The sequence below is a fragment of the Ursus americanus genome, chromosome 14 (assembly GCF_024610735.1).
Source record: "Ursus americanus isolate L20-20 chromosome 14, mUrsAme1.1.p, whole genome shotgun sequence".
In the NCBI taxonomy this organism is placed as follows: Eukaryota; Metazoa; Chordata; class Mammalia; order Carnivora; family Ursidae; genus Ursus; species Ursus americanus.
In genome coordinates this window covers 8643316-8668662 of record NC_142140.1, presented here as the reverse complement: position 1 = coordinate 8668662, position 25347 = coordinate 8643316, and the positions used below count along the sequence as shown (strand labels likewise).

Sequence of the window (25347 nt, the reverse complement as noted above, 5' to 3'; positions counted from 1 at the left end):
CTGGGTATTTACCCCAAAGATACAGACGTAGTGAAGAGAAGGGCCATATGCACCCCAATGTTCATAGCAGCAATGTCCACAATAGCTAAATTGTGGAAGGAGCCGAGATGCCCTTCAACAGATGACTGGATTAAGTTGTGGTCCATATATACGATGGAATATTACTCAGCTATCAGAAAGAACGAGTTCTCAACATTTGCTACAACATGGACAGCACTGGAGGAGATAATGCTAAGTGAAATAAGTCAAGCAGAGAAAGACAACTATCATATGATTTCTCTCATCTATGGAACATAAGAACTAGGATGATCGGTAGGGGAAGAAAGGGATAAAGAAAGGGGGATAATCAGAAGGGGGAGTGAAGCATGGGAGACTATGGACTCTGAGAAACAATCTGAGGGCTTCGGGGGGGAGGAATGGGATAGACTGGTGATGGGTAGTAAGGAGGGCACATATTGCATGGTGCACTGGGTGTTATACGCAACTAATGAATCATCGAACCTTGCATCAGAAACCAGGGATGTACTGTATGGTGACTAACATAATGTAATTTAAAAAAATTAAAAACAAAAAAAACAAAAAAACAAAAAAAACAAAACTTCATGTCCTCCCAGAAGCCATCCCTGGTGGTAACTACCACCGCCCCACCCCTGCCTGATTCTGATCACATTTTATTCTGAAGTCCCTTAGCAATATGGACTCACTGCATGTTGCACTGAAATTGCTACTGAAGCATTTTCGTGTGTGTGTGTGTGTGTGTGTGTGTGTGTGTGTGTGTGTTTGGGAAGGTGCCCTTCTTCCTTCCAAGAAATAGTTCCCCATCCACCTGTGACAAAGACCTAAAATTGACTAGTACAATTTCTTTATTTTTATGGCCTTGCTTATGTCAGGCATCTTCTTTCAAAATGCCAATAACAGTAAGCTGTTACCCATCATTAATCTTTTGGTGTCCCTTCCTGCCATTTGCTGATGAATGGGATGCTCAAATATTATTACTAGCAATGCTTTGGATAGTTCCACTAGGGAAAATTCCAAGGAAATCTTTTAACTACTAATGACTCTGGAAAAGATGCAAAAAAGGAAGGTTTTAGGTTGTTGTTTTACTTGTTCCAAAGACTTATTAGATTTAGCTAATTATATGGCTTATCAAAATAAAAGATCTTATGGGTGCCATGTGATGGTCTACCTCATCATTCATGCCTGATTGAATAACATGGTTAAAATCCAAGGAGCTCCTCCTCTAATGAAGTTCCTGCTCTGGTCTGTTGCTACGGCAACTTAGGGCTATAGTCCAAAATGACAGCAAATATATTAAATATTGCAGCAAATCCATTTTCTTCCTGCTTTAGTGATCTCAGAGCCAAAACTGTATTTGATAGCATACAAGTTTAGAGGGAGTATTTTGTCTGTTACTTTTTTCTTTTTTGACATGGAAACCAATCATATTTATATTCTCTAGCACAGTGTCATCCATGTAGCAAGCACTGAAAAAAATACCTGAGGGGAATTAGTTACCTCCTCACACTTATTGCCTCTTTTTCCTGAGACCCCCCCACACACACACACTTATTGCCTCTTTTTCTTGAGACCCCACTAAATTGACAATAAAGAAATTAAAAAGGAACATGTCCTGTTAAACAACAAAAATTCAACTGAGTAATTTAAAAGATCAAATTGGCTTTCTTGAATGATTCATGGATCAAGCAGCATCCCACCGCAAAGAGAAAGCAGCTCTACTGAGCTACAGAAAAGGAAAGGTTTTGTTAAAGGCACAGAGGCATAGAGGGAGAGGAAAAAAGGAAATTATTAGCAAAGAATGCATTGTTTTAGGCAAAGTCACCCTCCTAAGGGGAATGGAAGGAACCTATCAGTAAATTTTCTAGTGCTGATCAGGAAATTCCTTGTTGACTGGTTAAAGGTTACATTCCTGGAGGGATTGAAATTGCAGTTCAGTTAGGTATTAAGTCTTGGTTTGCTGACATGGGATCTTAACATAAGTGACTCCATTTTGAGCCTGTTGTTTTCTTTTTAACAGTTCACACAAAGAAAATAAGAAATGAAACCAAAGTAGGCAAGTGATTTCCATTCTTTTTTTTTTTTTTAGCTCTTTTTTTGTTGTATGGTAAAATATACATGACATAAAACTGACCACTTTAGGGGCGCCTGGGTAGTGCAGTCGTCAAGCGTCTGCCTTCGGCTCAGGGCGTGATCCCAGCATTCTGGGATCGAGCCCCGCATCAGGCTCCTCCACTGGGAGCCTGCTTCTTCCTCTCCCACTCCCCCTGCTTGTGTTCCCTCTCTCGCTGGCTGTCTCTACGTCAAATAAATAAATAAAATCTTAAAAAAAAAATTACCACTTTAACAATATTTAAGCGTATAGGTCGATGATATTAAGTGCATTCACACTGTTAAGCAACCATCCCCACCATCCATCTTCAGAACGTTTTCATCTTCTCAGACTGAAACTTGGCACCAATTAAACAACTCCCTACTCCCTCCTCCCTTCAGCCATGGTAACTGCTATCCTATTTTCTGTCTTTATGAATTTGACTACTCTAGATACATAAGTGGAACCAGACAATATTTGTCCTGCTGTGTCTGAGTTAATAGCATTTAACATAATGTCTTTAAGGTTCATCCATGTTGCAGCATGTATCAGGATTTTATTCCCTTTCCCTCCCATACTAAATCAGATTATACTTTGTTTTCAGCTTTACTGAGGTATAACTGACAGAATTTCATTCTTTTTTGAGGCTGAATAATACTCTATTGTATGGATATACCACACTTTGTTTATCCATCCATTGATAGACACTTTGGTTGTTTCTACCTTTTGGCTATTGTGAATACTGTTGCCATGAATATTGATCCACAAATATTTGAGTCCCTGCTTCCAAAATTTTTGTATATATACCCAGAAGTGGACTTGTTGAACCAAATGGTGATTCTATGTTTAATTTTTCGAGGAACTACTGGACTGTTTTCTACAGCAGCTGCACCATTTACATATAGCAATGTGGAAGTATTCCAATCTCTCCACGTCTACCCAAAACTTGTTTTTGTTTTTGTTTTTGTTTTTGATAGATAGCCATCCTACTTGGTGTGAAGTGGTATCTCATCGTGGTTTTTGTTTGCATTTCCCTAATGATTAGTGAGGTGGAGCAGCTTTACATGTGCTTACTGGCATTTGTTCTCTTCATTTTTAGAAGATGGAAAGCTGATGGAGGGATGGTAACCATCTTAGCAGAGCAAGGGGGCTTACAGATGAGAAGCAAACTGATTTGTCCCACAAAAGCTCTGAACAATTCAGGCTGAGATGGAGGGATGCGCCAGGGTAAGGTTCAAGGCTGAAAACATCCTCTGCCCCAATAGCCAAGCATTCACCCCTCACCTAGGCAGGAAAAGGGAAGTGTAATCCCTGAGAAATCTGAACTAGGGAGGCCCCAGCTTCTTGTACAACTGGCAGAGTAGCAAGCAGGAAGGAGGTAAGGTCTGACACTGGAGAGACTTGGTAAGAGTGCATCCTGTGCAATGGGACCCCCAGTCCTGTTCCTTGACTCTGCTCCCAAAATGTGGGCCATGCATGTTACTCCTAGGCAGAAGATAAAGACTTCTTCTCATAAAAAACGGAACTGTCTCAGGGGAATAAAATCATAGGTAGTGACATCTGGGTTTCTCCTAACAAAACAGAAAGATCCCCACCAAAAACCCAACAGTGAAGGTCTCCACTTGCTAAGCTCTGCCTGTGTACACAGGGCTAGGTTTTGTGCCTTACCCTAAAATACGAAGTGATAACTAAGGATCACTAACATTTGAGGAAAGCCTCCATCATGAGAGACAGAGATCAAGACAGACCAAGAAAAAAAAAATTGAACCAGAAAGAAATTGATGATGCCAGGAACAGAAGAAAGCTTCATATAAAAACTGTAATACACCCAGAGAGTTAAGTGAAGATACTGCATCCATCAGTTTTTTAAAAAACAGGACATTATGAAAAACAAAAAGAGCCTTTGGAAATAAAAATGATGATCAATATTAAAAAGTTAATAGGTTGGAAGTATTAAAAAGGCAAAATGATGGAAAACAATAGGGATAATATAAAGATAAAACACTTAGGGACTCAACTGAATTCAATGCCCCAATAAGAAAACAGAGGAGGAGAAGATTACAGGAGAAATAATTTAAGAAAAATTCCTGGAACTGAAGGACATGAGTACCCAATTGAAGGCACAATGAGGAGCATCTGGGAAGCTCAGTTGGTTAAGTGTCGGCCTTTGGCTCAGGTCATGATCTCAAGGTCCAGGGATGGAGCCCTGTGTCAGGTTCCCTGCTCAGCAGGGAGTCTGCTTCTCGCTCTGCCCCTCCCCCTGCTCATACTCTCTCTCTCTCCCTCTGTCTCTCTCCCCCACCTCTCTCTCTCAAATAAATAAATGAAATCTTTAAAAAAAAAAAAAAAGAATGAAAAAAGACCAATGCCAAGTTCTAGCATACCAGGGATACATAGAAGAACTAGAAGTGTCCAGGTACATAAATGGTATTGGACTTCTCAAAAATGATCCTGAAAGCTAAAATGGGAGTGGAACATGCCTTTAAGGGAAAATGATTTGCAACCTAAGTTCTATATAGCCAACCTGCAAATCCAGAGTAGGGGTAGAAAGAAAGACATTTTCATATTAGCAAGGACTCACAGAATGTATGTCCATGTACCTCTCTTAGAAGGCAACAGAAACCAGAACAAGGAACTAAAATAAGACATGGGACCCAGGAAACAGAGGTTCCAACATAAAAGAGAAGCAAAGAGAATTCCCAGAATAACAACTAGATGAAAGGCCTAATGGAAAACTCGTCTATACTAGAGCAGGATTCCAGAAAGCTCCAGAAAGTATATCCATTTAAGTATGAAAAACTTCTTATAGGCCTGAATGTGCTCACAGCAAAGAAAAGAACAGGTACGTAGAAAATAATGCAAATAAAACAAACAAAAAAAATTATCAACTCCAGGAAAAACAAGTAGTTATACAAAGAAGGAAATATAATCACAGTACACTTTATGGCTTTGCAGGGGATAACAGTTGTATAAACATAATATAATAATCAATAAATACTGTTTTAACAAAAATTATTCTTTAATAGGAGTTTGCAGGAAAGGGCAGGGCAAGTAACAGATGTTTTATCTCAGATAACAGCAAGTCAAAAAGTGATTTCTAAAATTAATAAATCAAGAAGCAGTGGTATCAGTATTTTATTTTGATATGTAGCAGTAAGTATCTTGATGGTGGTAACTGAAAACTTTTAGGAAAATGATACGGCCTAATGAGTCTTCTCTAACTTAGATTCTTTTTGTGGAAATGGTATAAATTCATTCTTCACCAGGTCCTCAGAGTCAATAAGGAAACACAGTAGCTAAGAATACAGGTTCTGGGGGTGCCTGGGTAGCGCAGTCGTTAAGCGTCTGCCTTCGGCTCAGGGCGTGATCCCGGCGTTCTGGGATTGAGCCCCACATCGGGCTCCTCCGCTGGGAGCCTGCTTCTTCCTCTCCCACTCCCCCTGCTGTGTTCCCTCTCTCGCTGGCTGTCTCTCTGTCACATAAATAAATAAAATCTTAAAAAAAAAAAAAAAAGAAGAATACAGGTTCTGGAGCACTCAGCTTGACCTGCCACTTCTTATTAGTAGCGTAAATTGTAAAAAAAAAAAAAAAAAAAAAGACAGGTTAACTCAATACTCTCCTCAATTTCCCCATATGTAAAATTGGAAACATAATAGTACCTATCTAATAGGAGTACTGTGAGAACTAAATAATGTGTGTAAAGCACTTAGCATTCTGCCCAGCACACTGTACACATTCATAAAGTATTAGTGACCATTACTATCATTCCCATTTATGATTCTATCAGGATATGTCACCCCCACCACCTTTTAGCATCCTTCTAAAAAGATCAATATGAAAGAGCTATAGGTGAAGAACACAGAACAAGTAACTAGAATTCAGTCTCTGCGCCTCAAGTTATAAATAGCTAGATCCTAAATGCAAAGCTAAGCAAGTTTGGTGTCTTCCTTCACCTTGCTATTTTTCTGCTTGGGACAAGAACTGAACACAGTTGTGGGTAATAGTATAAGGAGTAGTTAATAAAGGAGCCTAAAGTCAGCCTCAGGTCAAATTCTGGCTTCCTACATATCAACTACATGAAAATATGCTAATTTCTTGATTCTATCAGCTGAATTATGTCCTCTCAAAATTTGTATGTTGTAGTCCTAATCCTCAGTACCTCAGAATGTGACTGTATTTGGAGATAGGGTATTTAAAGAGGTAATTAAGATAAAATGAGGTTATATGGGTAGGCCCTAATCCAATATGACTGATGTCCTTATAAGAACAAGAGATTAGGACACAGATATAGAAGAAAGACCTTGTGAGGACAAAGGGAGAAGATGGTCATCTGCAAGCCAAGGAGGGAGGCCTCCAAAGAAACCAACACTGCCAACAACTTATCTCAGACTTCCAACCCCCAAAACTGTAAAGAAATAAATTGTTTAAGCTACTCAGTCTGGGGTACTTTGTTATAGCAGCACTGAGAAACGAATACACTTGGTTTCAGTTTTCTGGAAGGTAAAGTAGGAATGTATATACCTCATGAGATCATTGTGAGGATTAACTCACCTAGAAAAGTATTTATCACAGTACTTGGCACAGAGTAGGTACTCAATAAATGTAGGCTACTATCATTTTTATGTTAATATTATTAAAACACAATTACTCTGGTCTTTCCACAGAACAGAAGAAAAGACAGAAGCTAAGTGATCAACTCAACCAAAATTATCAAAGCTATTAAAATGACTTTATAATTCATCCTCAAGTCTTTAGTCTTGCCCTCTTCCATACACTTCCACAAATTTGCCAGAACATTCTTTCTGGAATAAAAATGTGGCTGTGCTATCTAGTATCCAAAGATGGCCTCAAACAATCCCACCCCTCCCTATACACACAGGCCAGTCCTCCCACCAGAGATGGACCTCTTGTTCCCTCCTCATGAATCTGGGCTGTGCCTGTGACCACTGTGACCAGTATGACACAGAGGAAGTGACATCCTGAATGCAGACATTAAGAAGGCCTAACAGCTTCAGAGCCACCAAGAATAGGCTACGCTGTTGGAGAGAGGTCACAGGGAAAGGTCCACAGGGACAAAGAGTGAGAGAAACACCAAAGTGCCAGACATCCAGCCCCAAACTGCAGCTCCAGCCACCATCTCGCTGCTACTGATGAAAGACCCGGAGCCAGACCAGTGAGGAACCACCCAGCTGAGCCCCAGCCAACTTACAGAACCATGAAATATAATAAAATGGTATTGGTTAAACTAGAAAGTTTGGAGTGGTTTGTGTACGGACGATGACATTGCTACATTGCTCTACTTAAAACCCTGGTGTAACCATAACCAAATTTCCATAGCTGTGTGACTTGGACAAGTTACCTAATCTCCCTGTGCATCATTTTTCCCATCTGTAAAGTAGAGGGAATAACAGTACGTTTCTCAAAGGATCACTGTGAAGATTAAGAAACAATACATGTGGGGTGCCTGGGTGGCACAGGGGTTGGGCGTCTGCCTTCGGCTCAGGGCATGATCCCGGCGTTCCGGGATCGAGCCCCACATCAGGCTCTTCCGCTGTGGGCCTGCTTCTTCCTCTCCCACTCCCCCTGCTTGTGTTCCCTCTCTCGCTGGCTGTCTCTGTCTCTGTCAAATAAATAAATAAAATCTTTAAAAAAAAAAAAAAAAGAAAAAGAAACAATACATGTAAGACACTTGGAGCAGTGTCTGGCATGGAAGTGCTCAGGGCACCTGGGTGGCTCAGTCGGTTAAGCGTCGGCCTTTGACTCAGGTTATTGTTCTCAGGGTCCTGGGATAGAGCGCTGTGTCGGGCTCCCTGCTCAGTGGGGAGCCTGCTTCTCCCTCTGCCTGCCCCTGCTGATGCAATCTCCCACTATCTCTCTCTCAAATAAATAAAATCTTGGGGCACCTGGGTGGCTCAGTCGGTTAAGCATCTGCCTTCAGCTCAGGGCGTGATCCTGGAGTCCTGGGATCGAGCCCCACATCGGGCTCCTCCACTAGGAGCCTGCATCTTCCTCTCCCTCTCCCCCTGCTTGTGTTCCCTCTCTCGCTGGCTGTCTCTCTCTGTCAGATAAAAATAAAATCTTTAAAAAAAAAATAAATATAAAATAAAATCTTAAAAAAAAAAAAAGTGCTCAATATGTGCTGTCATCATCATCATCTTGCCCTGCCTCTCTCTAGCCTACTTCCCAACTACTCCCCAGGTGCACTATGGGGGGACAGTCATACTAAAATACTTTTTTTTTCCCCCCAGCATGTCATACTTTACAACTCTTTACCTTCATACATTCCATTCCTTCTGCCTGGAATGTCCTTCACCTGCTCTGTCTGCCTGGAAAACTGCCATGTCCTTACCTGAAGCCTTCTCAGATCTCCCCAGTCAGTGTGGTCTACCCCTGAGCTCCTCAGAGCACCTACATCTAGTCCCTGTGGAGGGGCTTCCCATACTTTGCCACCTGTGCAGCCCTGTTTCCCCCGGCTAGCCTCTGAGTTCTTTAATGACAGAGCCCATACGTGAATCATGTGCCAGTAGAGCATAGCACAAAGCAAGCTCTTAATACGTGTTTCTGGAAGGGAAGGAGCCTGCTTTTAGAGCGCTGGTTTTCAACAGGAGTGAAGAGCAGGAAGGGGAATAATTTTGGTCCCCAGAGGACGTTTGGAAGTGCCTGGAGACATTTTTGGTTGTTGCACAACTGGGGGTCTGCTACCGGCATCTAGTGGGTAGAGACCAAAGAGATGCTGCTCAACATTGGATAATGCACAGGACACCCCCCACAACAAGGAATTAGCCAGTCCCAAAGGCCAATAGTGCTGAGACTTAGAAACTCTGTTTTAGAGGATTGTCACATACGCTCTCAAGAGAGAGCCAACTGGCTGAACGCACATATGCTCAGTAGCCCGGATGCACAGCCCCACCCTCATTTCTTCTTCTCAGTACTCCTGAAGCTGAGGGTCCTGAGAATGGTACCGAGGACAAGCAAGGGCTGAAATCTCGTCACTGTCCTTCCTTCTTAATGTGATCTTGAGCAAGACCCTTCCCTCATCAGAGTCCTAATTTCCACATCCAATGGTGCCTTCCAGCCCTGACATTCTATGATTCTGCAATTGTAGGTTGGTGCCTGCTGTTTATTTCTTGGCTAAAAGATGTCAATGCTGCACAGACTCTCTCACATGCCAAGAGAGGAAAAATCCCAGATAGGCTGGTCTGAGTCACTGAGAGCTTGTGTTACATCCTGGACTGCCTAGAACTCAAGTAAACTCACGTGCCTGAGACTCCAGCTCCCCACCTGCCCAAGTAAGAGCCTGCAGGCTTCAGAAGACACAGGATGGGGGAAGGTGGCCCTTGAAGGCCGCATGGCTAACTCAGCTCTAATCTAAAGGGGCCTCTTTGTTTGTCAGTCAAAGCATGTTATGTCTTTGCAGGGGAGCAGGGAGACATCTGTGAAATCTGCCCCTTTGTCTCCCAGGATAAGAGTGATACGAAACCTCACCCCAGAGAAGGATGACTTCTGCACTGTGAGCATAGCTGATGTCTGGGGCTCCTCCAGGGGCTGGTTTTGGTGTTTGTAATTGACTTGAAGAGGAGGTAGATTGGTGTAGTAATGAAAACCTTCATCAGATAGGCCTGACTGTGAGTCCCAGTTCTGTCACTTTCTGCATGATCCTAGGTAAATGACTTAGTCCTGTCAAAGTCTCAACCCTGAGCTGGGAACAGGAGCATAGGGTTGTTCTGTGGATTCACTGAGATATTGAAATCATACGTTTAGCATACTGCAGAGCATAACTGCAAGTGGATGACAGGTATCATTATGAAAAGGACACTTTGGGATGACTGAATAGGTGGGGAGTATGATGAATTATATTGGTATTCTCATATAAACTCATATGCATGTAGGATGCCGGTGAATTATAATACCGAGAGCAAACATTTCCATAGCTCTTACCACATGCTTACAGGTATTCTAAGTGCTTTCCATATACTAACTCAATCCTCACAAAGACCCTGTGTGATAGGTACTCTATTAATTCCCATTTTATAGATGGGAAAAATGAGACACAGAGGTTCACCAATTACCCAAGGCACACTGCTGGTAAGAGGAGGATGAGGGTTTGGACAAAGGTGATTTGGCTCCAGGGTCCCTACCCTGAGCAGTACACACACTACCCCTGAATGACTCTAGGAAAGGATAAGAAATGGGGGAGGGGGCTCCCCCAGCCTGTCTCAAACCCCTGCCCTGCTCCTAAATACCTTCTCTACACCCAGATAGCAGAGCCTAGAAAGTGCCCTGCTCTGCAAGGAAGGGTCCAGAAGCAGCAATGGGGATGTGGGCAAGGGATGCCACATGGGAAACAAATGAAATTTGGAACCACAAGTAACTCTGAGTATGCCTCAGAGACATACTTTCGAGCTTTATTCCTCTGTCTCTCAGCTTACACATGTTCAAAATTGCTGCTAGCTCTAGAAGGCTAGGTTCCAGTGAGAAAAAGAGTAGTCAGCTGCTGGGCCTTGGTCAGTTCCTATCCCAGGGAAAGGGCGCCACCTAGTGAGCCACTCTGAGAATGTCCCAGAGCAGGAGGCCCGAATTCTGGAGACTGGGTACCTTGTGATTGAGCTGCCCATACTCAACTGTGTGGTCGGTCCCTGGCAAGGTGCTTCAACTTGCTGAACATCAGAATTCTGATCGGCAAAACACTATCAAGGATGGTAATATTTATAATGGCTGTCACTTTCTTCCTCGCACATTTTCTCACCACTGTACTTTGAAATAAACAGTAAATGAATGATAAATTTTAGAAGTCATATATTTGTTCTAGGCACTCAGTAAGTTGTAACATTGCCTCTATTTTTTCCTAAATTTTTTTCTTTCACTTTTTTTAATTTGGTTTTTGTTTGGGTTTGTTTTTGTTTTTTAACGTAACAACACTTAAAATAAGATCTCTCTTAACAAATGTTTAAGTGTACAATACAGTACAGTATTGTTAATATAAGCATTATGTTGTAGGCCAGACCTCTAGAACTTATCCGTCTTGTATCACTGAAACTGTATACCCATTGATTTAACTAATACCCATTGATTTAACTAATACTTTTACATTATAATAATATTATTAATATTATGCATATTAATTAAGAGTGAGTACCCACAGTATGCACGTATGCTATGGAAAAAATCTAGGAGCCATGGAAGTTTCACCCACTCTGGGAGTGGAGAAATGTCAAAAACAATTATACCCATAGTCACATGCTTCCAAGCTCTGTGTATCTGCCTTGTCATGGGACCCAGTATACTATTTACATACCCGTTTGTCCACCCCCAGTTTCCAAGTTAGTATCTGAACTCCTCAGGAATGGTGCCTGCGTCCTAATCGCCTTCATAAACCCAGCACCCAGGAGAGGGGCTGGCACATAGTGGCTCCTCCATAAATACTGGTTCAGTAAAAGCCCTACTCCTCTTCTGTGCTCAAATGCCCTCCCTCCTTCCTGTCATGAGACCTTCCTCTTCTTCCTAATAATCCAGAGATCAGGACAGTGACTCCCTAGTCCAGGAACCGGACATAATTTGACAACCCAGAGAAGTTACATACAGGTTAACTATTCCAAGTATAGTAGAATGAAATGTTGTGGGGGAAAGTAAGGGGACTAACAGTTTTCAGACACTTTATGTTGCGCATTCTATCTTTATTACCTAAATTACATAACAAGCCTGGGAGGTAGGGAGTATGTGGCAGGGCTGAGATGTGAACTGGGCCATCCGGCTCCATACTCTTGTACCCATGTTCACCATGTTCTGTTGCCCCTTGGCTCTTCCTCCAAGCTTCAGTGAGTGGCCAGTGCTATTGTCAGCGAGGGACAGAGCTCAAAGCCTGTTATTTAGTCCCCTATTAGTCCCCTCTCCACACTCGGACCTTTCTCAAATCAGAAGATTCTTCTGGAAACTCCATGTTCAGTCCCCAAGGGCCACAAAGCATCTTCCTGGGATTTGCCATTTCCTATGTGTAGCCCCTTGTGCCTGAAGAAACCCTGAAGGATGTCCAGAGTCAGGTACAGTCCCCTGGGTTAAATCAACTCAAGAAACTGACACCTGAAAGACAGCATTTTCTACCTGCTCACCTGGGGAACAAAATCAGTAAGATAACAATAACAGCAACAACAGTGCACATCTTTGAGCTCTTGCTGGGGGCTGGCCTACTGCTAAGCCCTTCTCGAACAACATCTCCTTTAATCCTGACAACCACCTTCAGTGGTATGTTTTATTTGACCTCTATTAAGGTTCTTGAGAACAAAGCTGTTGGTTTGGGCCTTCCAGGAAGCAGACGCCAAAACAGAATTAGACATGCAGGAGAATTCTTGGGAGAAACATCTGAGAAGGATAAAGGGGGAAGGAGCACAAGTATGCAGGAAAGCCTCCAACCCTGATGCAGGTCTGACACCTATGGAGAGACAGAGGGAAGGCAGGATTGACTGAGAAAAGCCCAGGCTGCAGTGCCCTAGGACCCTCACCACAGCCTCAGCAGGAACACAGTGGAGCATGGGAGGGGGACTGAAGCTCACTACCCTTTCAGGGGACTAAAGCTAAAGTTGCTCTGAGGAGGGCAATCCCATGGCTGCCACAAAAGACTCTGTGTTCCCTGATGATTCCCCAACACCTAGAAGAGTGTTTACCACACTGCACTCAAAAAAAAATGTACTGAATCTGTCACCTAAATCAATCCCCTTATTATGTATAAGGAGAGTTAAGTACAGGAAAGTTGAGTGACTTGCCCAAGGTCACACAACCGGTAGGTAGCCTGGCCCAGACTTGAGCCCTGGTTTTCTCACTCCAAAGCCCACAGACTTAAGGCTGTGTTCCTCTGTGCCTTGGCCTTCCCCACCTCCTTCTTCTTTCCCCACACTGAGCACCCACATAAGGTCTGGCTGTAATATCAGGATTTGTCTTGCATTTTTTCACTCACTCACTCACTCACTCAGACAATCACTCATTAACTTCTTCATTCATTCAGCAGATATCCAGGTACTGGACAGGATACTTGGGTGACAGACCAATAAGGAAGGTCCCTCCCTTTGAGAAGCTCATAGCCACAGGCAGGGAGATAGTCACATAACAAAGGATTAATATGCAAAGCGACAAGTGTTACAATGGCAGTGCACTGCTCAGAATTAAGTCTCAGGGGTAAAGAGGGCTAAGAAGTGGGTCAGAAGCCCACACAGTCCCAGCTAGCTTCCATCACTCCCCACCTCACTCCCCACCACACACGTCCTCACCCCCCACAGCCAGAGCACCAAACTTCTGGAGGGAGTTTAAGCACTGCACACACAGGCAAGCCATGGGTGGCAGGGGCTGGAAAGGCTGAGAGTATGACATCACTTTAAGTTGATAATGGTAGCCAGCCTGGTACCCATGGTTCACACAATTTAACTCAACACTGTGGAGGGAGAAGGCCATCCCAGTAAGCCATCACATGGCTATTCAGGAGATCTTTTAGTCAGCCAAATATAGGCTACATTTAAGGAAAAGACAGAGAGAGACCTTTATTTTTTTATTTTTATTTTTTAAGTAGTCTCTACACCCAATGTAGGGCTTGAACTCACAAACGCAAGACCAAGAGTTTCATGCTCTACTGACTGAACCAGCCAGGTGCCCGGGGAAAGAGGCCTTTAAAAGTTATCATACATTACCTGAAAACCATTTAGAAGCCCCTATTTGAGGTCCTAAACAAAATATTTGTCAATAATCAAAACTGCCAAGACAAAAACAAAACCCTACATAGATGGTATCTTCAACAAAGTAGAAGTATATTGCAAACAGAGAAAATAGGAAAACCTCAGGGGCTGATGTGAAGTTAGCGAATCAGAAAATTACTTAATCCTAGCTGCAAAATTGGAAACAACTTAAATATCCCTCAGTGTGGGACTGAACAAATCTGCACATCCACAAAATGGGATTTTTTAAAACTCAGGTTATAGCACGATCCCATTTATTGCATCACACACATATATTCACTGAAGGATGTCTGAAGGCTACTCACTGAATTTAAATAGTAACTACTGCCCTCTGGATGGTAGAATTTAAAAAAAAAAACTGTACACTCTTTTTTTCACTTATCAGTGTGTTTGGATATTTTTCAACAATATTTTCAACAAAATTTTTCAACAAACATATATCATTAATAAAACTAAGAAAAAAGTGTATAAAGTAATTTTTACTTTGAAAAGAAAATAATCAAAATAGCACCGAAATGATTCCAAAGGCTATGGATGACAAGGACATAAAAGGAAACTACAGTTCAGGGAAGACTATCTAAAAGTTTTTTTATGAATATCTAACAAAGGAAGCAATTATCACTGAGAGCCAACTATTAAATGAGACTCAATGCGTAGATTTGTGTCCCCTCTACAAGTCCTCTCTGCAGTCCTTTTAAATGACGGTAATGGCATTATCCCTAGCACATAACAGGTGCTCAGCAAATATTTGTTGTATGAATCAATGAACGATCACATTGGCAGACCACCAGTTCCTTGTAGTTTCATCTCTATTCCTTTCAAATTCAGGTGAATGGCACTGGTTCACCTGATGGATTCACTAGATCTCATTTCTTTTTATTTATAGGGTCAGTGGTAAAACTCCAAAATTCATACCTAGGTGCAGCTTAAAGGCAACAGTCTAGTCAGAGACTGAGTTTGGGGCTTGTCATGAGACTGTGTTTGCAAAGTACCTTAAATACAACTGAAATGATACCAAGTGTTCACATCAAAGGAAGTGGAGGCTGATGGAAACAGTGGGGAACTATACAGTTTTCTCAAGTGACCCCTTGGCTCTACCAAAGGACAAAGCTAGTCAACTAGATCACAGGAATGTGGTCAACATTCTTGACCCGGCCTCTCTCCTCTATTCCAGTCCAACCCCACAGCCCATCAATCACATAGACCTTTGCCCCACTGTTTCACTGGAATTAGAAAAAAGGATCCCTGAACCTTCATGGGTGACCCCAGTGAATCTCGGATCCTGGTATTCATGTGGTCCCTTTCTAAATGGACTCTGGGCTTGGCCATATGGGTGCTCTGGCCAGTGGTACGTGAGCAAATGTGATAGAAGCAGAGGCTAGATGAGCAACCCCGTGGAATGCTCCCTTTTGGCTCCCAGGTGCCACATAAGAAGGTTGGGCAAGACACGTGAATAATGAGAAACCATGTCAGGAGAAAGGGCCAGCCATTCTGGTGTCCTGCCTGAGCAGCCACAAGAGGGATCTTTGATGAGACTCACGGAATAACTGCCTAGTCAAACCACAGGATCATGAGAAATCATAAAGTATTACATTAAGCCACTAAGTTCTAAAGTGGTTCCTTATGCAGCAGAAAATAACTGAAATACCTCTGATCCTCATTTCCCTGTCAACCCCATGCTGACCTCAATTGCTACTCTTCTTCGTGGTGCTCACTCCGCTCTGCCCACAACGGCTGCCTTGCTGTTCCTCCACCACACCAAGCCCCCACACCTTGGGGCCTCTGCACCTTGCTGTTCCATTCCCCTGGAATGTATTTCCCCCAGATATCTACAAGGCTTGTTCACTCATCTACCTCAGGTCTACTTAAATACCACCTTCCCATGAAGTCTTCCCTCACCAGTCCAGGAAAAATTGTCACCACTTTCCCTGTCAGGCCTTGTCCTCTTTTCCTGCTTTTTCCCCTTGGCATGTATCCACTTTGAATATAGCTCATAATTTACTTATTTTATTGCCTCTTTCCACCCATTAGAATGTAACTCCTTGCAGGCAGGGATTTCTATCTGTCTTGTTCACTGTTGTACCTCCAGTGCCTGGAACAGCACTTGGCACATAGCAGGCACTAAATAAATAGTTGCTGAACGAATGAGTAAAAATACAGGATGATAATGTGATGCTCATTATATAAAAGAGCCTAAGAAAATACCAAGGAGAGATGTCTAACCCAGTTGTGAAAGTTCAGCTGGCCACAAGAGGGTGGGGACGATGTTCAGGGCACAGACATACGGTAAAGACACATTCCCTGGAGAGAATAAAGTGTCCATGCAAAGAAGAGATGTAACACAGCATGAAGTTTCTGTCTTACTATAGTCCTTGACAATATGTGTCCAACCTGCCCCTTCTCTCCCCACAGCTGAAGGGTTGTGGTCCCCCACCTCCAACTCTAGTCCTGTTCCTAGTTCCCAGGACAGACTTGAGCTGAGATAGCAAGGACATTAGCCACTCCAGCATCCCTTCAACAGAAACCAGCACTGAGTCACCCCTCCTCCAGGCAGGGGCTGGGGAGAGGTGGGGGCCAGGCATTAGGGCCCAGTTCTGATGACCACACTCCAGACTCATTCTTGGTACCTGGAGCTGTGTCTTGGCAAATTCCCAGCATCTCTGGACTCCAGACCTGCATTGGCATGACTTTTTATCAATAGAAAATCCAATCCCAACCAGTTTAAGCAACTAAGGAGGTTTGTTGGCTTGAACAACTAAACACTCTAATGATAGGGCTGGCCTCAGGCATAGGACTCAAATGATGTCATTGGGACTGAATTTTTTTCCATTTCTTAGCTCTAACTTCGGCTGGGTTGGTTTCATTCTCCTTGGGCTCTTCAAAGGTCCCCAGCCTCTGCCACAGCTTCAGGCTTTCATCTCAGGGTATCAAACTGGCTGCTGCACCTCCAGCCTCACCTTTTCCCAGATTTAAGAATCAATGGAAGGGGACACCTGGGTGGCTCAGTCAGTTAAGCAACTGCCTTCACCTCAGGTCATGATCCCAGGGTCCTGGCATCAAGTCCTGCATCAGGCTCCTTGCTCAGTGAGGGGCCTGCTTCTCTGTCTGCCTGCTGCTCCCCCTGCTTGTGTGCGCACGCTCTCTCTCTGATACGTAAATAAATAAAATCTTCAAAAAAAAAAAAAAGAACCAATGGAAGGAGGGCAGCTGCCCCCCTCCAACCAATCCCAGAAAAGCTTCGGATGTATTTCATTAACTACCCCTGGGTCATATCCTTAAAGATCCATCCTTAAAGAAATCACTGTGGTTTTCCCTTTCCCCATGCTGGGGATGGGACGAACAATTTGATGATTTGATTGGCCAAGTGGAGATCCTGAGTTCCAGGACAGGAGCTGGGAGTGGTGCCTCATGGAGAACACATGGCTGAAAGGAGAAAACACAACTCTGGGCTGGGAAAGGAAGGAAATGACTATCAGACAGGCAGACAATCACCTCTTACTCCCAAGTTTAGCTCCAGAGCCTGGCCTCCAGTAACCCAGTCAAAGGGACAAATAATAGTCCTTGACTGAAGAATGTTTTATATCTTCTGCCACATTCTAAAATTCAAAAAAAAAAAAAATGGTGAAATTGTGTCTCGTGCAGTAAAATGAAAATAAAAGATGTTCAAATATACTTAAACCATTGAAATATATGGGGGTCTAAATGATGGTAATGATTTTTCAATATAATTTGTTTTCAGGATTTTAAAAGAAGAGAATGTAATGCTATTAACATAAGCCTTTGAAAGAGAAGAATGAGATTAGTGAAAGGAAAATAGATCGTCACCAGCTAGACCCCAACACCTGACCTTTACTGCCCACCTGCTTGTACTCATCAACTTTATCCGACATTTTTTCCTTAAGCTTTTCTTTCCAGCTTCTCTCTTAACTCAGGCAAATGAAACCAAGCCCTCCTTCAAGTGATAGTGATAGTCCTGACAAGAACTCAACTGGCCCAAACCACCCAGACCAGTTTCAGTATAATCCCCCAACTCATGCCTGCGCAGATAGACCACCAAGTGACCTCTAGAACGACAAACAACTACCTTTACCTCATTGTAATACTAAAATCTGAGGCCAACAAGGACCACAGCCTCATTTACATAACATACAATGTCTGTATAGGCATGTTTCCTTAAGGCACATGTGCGGCCTTATGCCTACCACTACGTAGGATGACAAGGCTTCTCTATCTAAATATTCATCCTAAACTAAATAAAAGGAACCCATTCACCCTTGCCTGGGGAGTGACAGCTTTAGAAGTTATTCCCTATGATCTCCTTATTGGTGCAAATAAAGTTTACCTTGTGTGACAATTCCACCTGGTGTATCTGCAACTTACCAAGAAGCAAACTCATGTTGGTTTGGCTACAAGATGGAATGATTTAAATCATGTCTAGGTTGTGGGGGCAAGGTGGAGGGGGGAGGGCGTGGCAATAAAATAAAAAATTAAAACAAATCATGTCTATCCAAACCGCATTTCAACAGACTCCAAAGGCTGTCTGAATTCCTCTCTGGTAATGCAGTTTTGCTTTGTCAAATAGTTCATAAAAGCGGATCCCTGGCTGGAGCCAAAAACAGGTTTTTGCGGTGTTTTTTTTTTTTTTTTTTCTTTAATGTAGATATTTGTCCCATATGATTTTTTTTTAAAGCTGGGCTTTTAAATTGAGTCGATATTTTTGTCTATCTGAAGGAATGCATGAAATATATTTGTTTAGAAATCAGCTATCCTAACAATTTCTAAAATTATTAAAGAAACATTTGATTTAATAACTGTTCTGCCCCTTAACTACTCCCTGCTAAGCATCTTAAAGTGGGAGAGGAGGTTTTAGGAAGGTTTCCTCTTTTTTAAAAGCCTGAGAAACTGGGACTTCCCTACATTTCAAAGCACAAAGGCCTATTATTCAAGGAAAGGGGCCAGGGAGGCAGAGCAATTCAGTTTTGTAGGCCACCGTGTACTTCTTCCTTTCTCCTGCCAAATCAAGTCTCACCCCAGTCCCAAGTTGACCGCAAACGGGGCAGTCTTCTGTGAAAAAGTGAAAGCAATCGAGGAAAAAGAAAAAGCAGCCAGCCAGGAGAGCCTGGGGAGCACTCATTATATTTGAATAAAGCTGGTGAAAGGGGCCTTTGCTGGGCTGCCTGGGTGGGGCCACTCCATTCACACTCCCATTGTAAATTCCATCTGTGTGCTATCATTTCCTGACCCAGAAATGGGAAAATGTTTCTGCCATAAATTTCCCTAGGACCTTGCCTGGCCACAAAATCATTCCCTATGAAGTTCACTGGCTCCTTGGAGAGGTGGTAAAGGTTTAAGATCATGTTTGCCTATGATTCCCCTCTCCCCATCTATTAAAGGGTCTCTTTCCAATCTCCCTCTCAGGAGCTGGGTCCTCAGTGAAATGAAATAAAAGTGGGATGGTCATGAGGAAAACTCCAGGAGAAATCAGAAGCTCTCCTGTCCAGACACTTAAAATAAATATGCATATCAAAGTCCTTGTTTACTTCCAGAAAATTTTTGTATCATTATTAATTTTTATCATCAGTTCATAGAATTTACTAGTAATGTGAGACTATCAGTTTAGGAGGGTACTTGTTAAATAAACTCAATATGATTGAAAAATAGTTTTTGTAAACCTCATTTTTTCCGAATGACAATTTAGCTGGAATTAATTTTAGATTCACCATGTTTTGCCCTCGATACTTCAAAATATTATTTCTTAATGTATTTTTTATTTATTTTTAAGACTTTATTTATTTAAGAGAGAGACAGAGAGAAAGAGAGCCCAAGCAGGGGGAGCAGCAGAGGGAGAGGAAGAAGCAGGCTCTCCATGGAGCAGGAGGGCTCGATCCCAGGACCCTGGGATCATAACCTGAGCTGAAGACAGACACTTAACTGACTGAGCCACCCAGGTGCCCCCAAAATATTATTTACTATAGTCTGCCTACTCTTTTTAATAAAAGAAGTTTTCTGTAAATCCAATTATTAATTGGATTATTAACTGGCTAGCCCAAAGCTGATGCTAGTCAAGTATCACATGGTAACTTGACTATTGGAGTACGTCTGAGAAACTGAGGGTGTAAGTAAGAAGAGAAAACAGAAAGGATGTAGAGCAGTGGTTCTTAAACTCTAGCATGTGTTAGAATCACCTAGAAGAGTTTCAGATTCAGTAGTTCTGGGGGGAGGGCCTGAGAATGTGCATTTCTCACAAAAGCCCAGTGATGCTGATGCTGCTGATCCCTGGGACCATACCCTGAGTATCTCTGATGGAGGGAGTGGCTGTCCCAGACCTCACATATCAAGCAGGACATTACATACATTCAGAGTCTCAAAAACATCTGAATTCAGACTCTGTAAACATTCTGGTGCCCACCTACAGACAAAAACTAAGTGCTTTCTGTGGTAGTGGTTACGGGTCTTAATCCACCATACAGACACAAATTATTTTTACAACTCAACTTCATTTTTAGACCCTATTCGACCAGAGTGACGAAATGTGACCTCAGTTCATCTGAAGCCTTCCTCTCACTTTCAGGGAATGCCTCTAGGTTCTAGGTGCTTCTGGAGGATTGTAGTGGAAGGAGGGGGCGGGGTGGGACAGAAGTGCACTCTGGTCCATGCTGTCATCTATCCATGCAGTTGTCAAGTGAAATTGCCATCACCTCGTCAGGCCTGTAGGCTTCAATCCTCAGTGACCTACACTGACATTTTCTCCACCCCCAGGCTGCATGACCCCTTTCAGTCCACCACCATTTGTGGGCCACCCTGGGCACCCAGAATCTGCCAACCATGTCCTTTCTGTTCCCCAAAGCTCTTTCTAGAAGGGAGGGCACAGGCCCCTCTCACTCTGGGTCCTGCTGCATCTGTGCTTTATTACACCCCCTCAGTCTCTCCTCATTCCTCCCACCTCCCTCCTCTGCCCAGAACAGTGGAATCCATTGCCAGTCTGAAGAAGAATCTCCCTCTCTCTTCGAACCCCTTGCTCTCACCCACTTTGACCAGTCCTGGCCTCTCAATGTTCCCCTAAGGGCTTTAGGCTTTTGAAAACCAAAGCCAGAAAGATTCCAATTTGTTTTTTCTTCTCTGACATTTCCTTTCCTGAGTTAATGAGCACACAATGGCCTCTGTGCTACGGGAGGAAAACCATATAAAGGAAAGATCCTTAGAAGGGAGAAAAAATAAATTCACTTTAAATATATACACAAACACACATACACACATTAGCATTTTAGAATTATTACCCATTATTAACTTGCAATATCTACATTCTCCTATTTAATCTTCAAGGCAATGCTGTGAAGTAGATAATATTCTTCCATTTTATGGATGAGAAAATTGGGGCTTAGAGAGATTATAAGCCTTGCCTAAAGTCACATAGGTCAGGTTTTGAATTTGGGGCTTCTGGTTCTGAATCCAAGGCTAAATATACTATACCTCAGCTTAACTTCCAAATGAAGAAAGGGAGAGAGAGAAGACTGTCATTGGAAGGCAAAGCCCAGCATACGATCAGCAGATACGTGGTTGGGAAATATTTGGCCTAAGAGATACTAGTAAACCAAAATGTAAGTGGTAACAAGGAAGAGTAAGAAAACAAACCACGAGACAGGATGTCTGGAAAGCAAGGGGTTAACAGGTTTGTAAACAGCACAGCAGGAGACTAGGGTGTCAAGAGGTCCCAAGTCAAGGCCACAGATCTGGGAGTAACCATTTCCTAACTGTGAGAGACAGGTTAGGAGTCCAGAAAATTAAGACCCAAACCAAAGTGTTCTGTGCCCCTCAAATCCTGAGCAGACCAGGAATCAGGAATCAGGGAGTCATGAAAGTAAATCAAAGCATCAGGAGTCAAGAGCTAGACCTTCAACTATGAAAGGGTACCTCTGCCTTTAAGTTGTCCTCCTGGGAAACAAAAGAGCCTACAATTTGAGTAGGAACATGAGTGTAACAGGATGTAGCTGAGTGAAAAGCCATGACAAGAATGGGGGAGCAGAGATAAGAGAATGGGTCAAAAGGCATCTCACTGTGCACAGGGAACATCTGTTGTCTTTCTCTGGCATGCCCTCTTCTGATAACCAAGCCCAACTCATCCTTTTGAGTAACAAATTCCCCCAACATGGCTCATGTCTTCCAACTGGATAAGCCCCCAGGCATGGCAGAACAGGACCTGCCTTTTTGCAGTGCCCTATCTGAATTCTTGACCCACAGAAATTGTGAAAGATCACAAGGGATATTTACTATTTTTAAGCCACATTGTTTTGAGATTGTTTGTTACACAGCAACAGATAACTAATACAAAGTTCAAGAACAAAATAGCAAATGGTTATTAGCTCAAATGCTAACTCCAATCAACTGATAGTTGTCTGGAGAAAGGGCTGAGCAAGAAAGAGGAGGTGAAATTAAATTATTGGTGTCTGCCTTGAAGTGGGAAGTGATAGCAACTGTGTTTTTTATTTGCCAACCCTGGTTGAAGACAATTGACTACAGACACAGATAACAATGTTCAAAGAGGGAAAGGAAGAAAAAGACAGGTAGAGGGGGAAGCAGAAAAAGCACTGGACTTAAAGATATAATACAAGGATTCCAATCTTGGCTATTTACCAGCCATGGGAACTTGGGTAAATTGTTAGACTCTCTGGGCCTCAGTTTCCTCACCTGCAAAATCATGAGATTGTTGTCAGGGTTAAATTAAATGAGATTGTGATAGAAATGTCTGGCAGTAGGTCCTTAACAAATGGGAGTATAGTGAGAATCCTGGCTAAGCCTAAGCAAACTTTGGGTGTGTGGAATGGATGTGAGGTCCACTTGACTTTCAAAAACAGCAACAAGTCACAACATTCAAAGCCTTCCTAAAGCTTTTCACCGCAAAGTGCATCCTATGAAAATATTAGGTCTACAAGATGTTAATAGTATGTTCAGTGAAATACCAGTTATGTGGGATCTTAATAGGTATTACACAAATAAAAAGAGTTTGCTTACATAAATTTACCAAATGATCCAGCAATCCCATTCCTGGGTATTCACTTTAGAGAAGTGAAAATTTATGTTTACACAAAAACCTGTACATAAATGTTTACAGCAGATCTATTTAAAATCACCAAAGACTGGAAGAAACCTGAATATGTTTCAATGGTATAAATAACCTGTGGTACCTCCATACATGGAATACTACTCAGCAATAAGAAAGACCTAAACACAAACACACACACACACACACACAGCAATAAGAAAGACCTAAACACACACACACACACACACACACACACCCCTAATAACTGATACATGCAACAACATGGATGAGTCTCAAAGGTATTACCTGAATAAAAGAATCGAGTCTCAAGGCCTACATGGTATATAATTCCATCTATATGACATTCCTATAAAAAAGAAATGGCAAAAAGAAAACTATATGGATGGAGAACACGTGAGTGGTTTCCAGGAGTTAGAGAAGTAGGGGATGGACTATAAAGGAGTAACAGAAGGGAGTTCTGGGGTATAATAAAACTATTCTGAATGCTGAATGTTGTTGTGGTTACACAGATCCACGTACAAAATTTCATAAAAGTGTACATTTAAAAAAATGTTATTTTTACCGTATATTATTTTTCAAAATAAAATTAAAAGAAGAGTTCACGTAAATGTGGGAAATTTGAGGGTAAAGTAAAATAGGATGCTTTACAACAGGACTTCTCAGAGCCTTTAACATGCTTTAATCACATATTTAATTTAATAAGTATTAATTACTTACTTATCTAATCATAAATTAATATATCTATGGGGGCACCTGGCTGGCTCAGTCAGTGGAGTGTGCAGCTCTTGATCTTGAGGTCATGAGTTCAAGCCCCACGTTGAGCATAGAGTTTGCTTAATTAAAAAAAATTTTTTTTAAAGATGAGGGGCGCCTGGCTGGCTCAGTCAGAACATGCGACTCTTCATCTAGGGGTTGTGAGTTTGGGCCCTGTGTGGGGTGTAAAGATTACTTAAAAAGAAAAAATTTTTTAAATCTTTAAAAAAATGAGTATCTGTGGTTCTCAAAGACTAGAAGAGAAAATATATAGCATTTCCCCAATTTATTTGACCACAGAACTTTTTTTTCTCAGACCATCTCAGGAGCATGGTATTTCCCAGATTCACTCTGGAAAATTCAGATTTAGTAATAGGTATGAGTTCTTGCCTTAATATCTGGGATCAAGGGAAAACTAAAATGGTAGGTAGTGAGTCAGGTACTACCTCACACTGAGTAACTGAAACTGCCCTATACAAATGCCAGAAGGAGGAGGTCACAAATAATAAAAAGTAATAAGTGCTTCTCTGGCCTTTAACATTTTGTATATATATCTAAAAATACACACAGGGGCACCTGGCTCAGTCAGTTAAGCGTCTGCCTTTGGCTCAGGTTTGATTGCGGGGTCCTGGGATGGAGCCCCGCGTCGGGCTCCCTGCTCAGCGGAGAGCCTGCTTCTCCCTCTGCCTTTGCCACTCCCCCTGCTTGAGCTCTCTCTCCTCTCGAATAAATAAATAAAATCCTAAAAAGAAAAATTTTAAAAATACACACAAATATTTCTCTGTGTGTATGGGTGTGTGTGGGTGTGTGTGAGTGTGTTTCTGTCTTTCCATCACACACTTATTCATATGTGCATATGCATTGAAAAAAAGTCTAGGCTTTAAATGAATTTCACCAAAAGACTGATAGTGGCTAACTCTGTGGTATAATATTGGGTAATATGAAATATTTTTTCTCTTTATGCTTTTCTGTATTTTCTGACTTTCATGCTGTGTGAATTACTTGTAAAACAAACAAACAAAAATAGCTAAGGACTTAAAATAAGAAAATTAAAAAGTAAAATTAGCTATAATTCATTTGAACACCTACCATGTGTCAGGAACTGTACAAAGCACTTTCTATATATTATCTCTCTCAGTGAATCCTCACAATTTATGTGAGAGGCACTGTTACTATTCCCATTTTAAAGATGAAGAAATGAAACTTGAAGCAATTTGCCCAACTAGAATGATGTGGATTGACTCTGGAATACAATTTTAGAAGCATACATGCAGACACCAGCTGTTTTGTACACTTTAGAGACAGCTGGCTCAGTTGACAACAATCTAAGTCTCAAAACCCAAATACGACAATGCTTTCCAGCCCCAAATATCCTGATAATTCTCTCCTAGATAACTAGGAATGTGGTAGAGTGAAAAACTTGGCCACAGTATTTTGAGGCTTCTTCTTGGAAGAGGTAGAGTCTGTATTCCTCAAAGAGGAATGATTCCTCAAGAGCTGATCTTGAGACTTGCAAATTTGTGTCTGAATTTGTAATTCAGAATTTCTGAATTCTTGGCTGATGGAATATGGTGGAAGTGATACAGTGTAGGTTCCAGAGGTGTTCCAGCTTCCACCTTCATACTCTTGGAACCCCAAGACCACCGTGGTATGAAGCCCAAAATGAAATATCACATAGACAGGCCCAACCTCAATGCAATTGAGTCCAT

At 42.2% G+C, this 25347-nt stretch overlaps 1 protein-coding gene across 2 annotated transcripts in view; it reads right to left on the bottom strand.

Moving 5' to 3' along the window:
- SRGAP3 (SLIT-ROBO Rho GTPase activating protein 3) overlaps positions 1-25347 on the bottom strand; it is a 332469-nt gene that overhangs the window by 284104 nt on the left and 23018 nt on the right. The window lies entirely within an intron of this gene.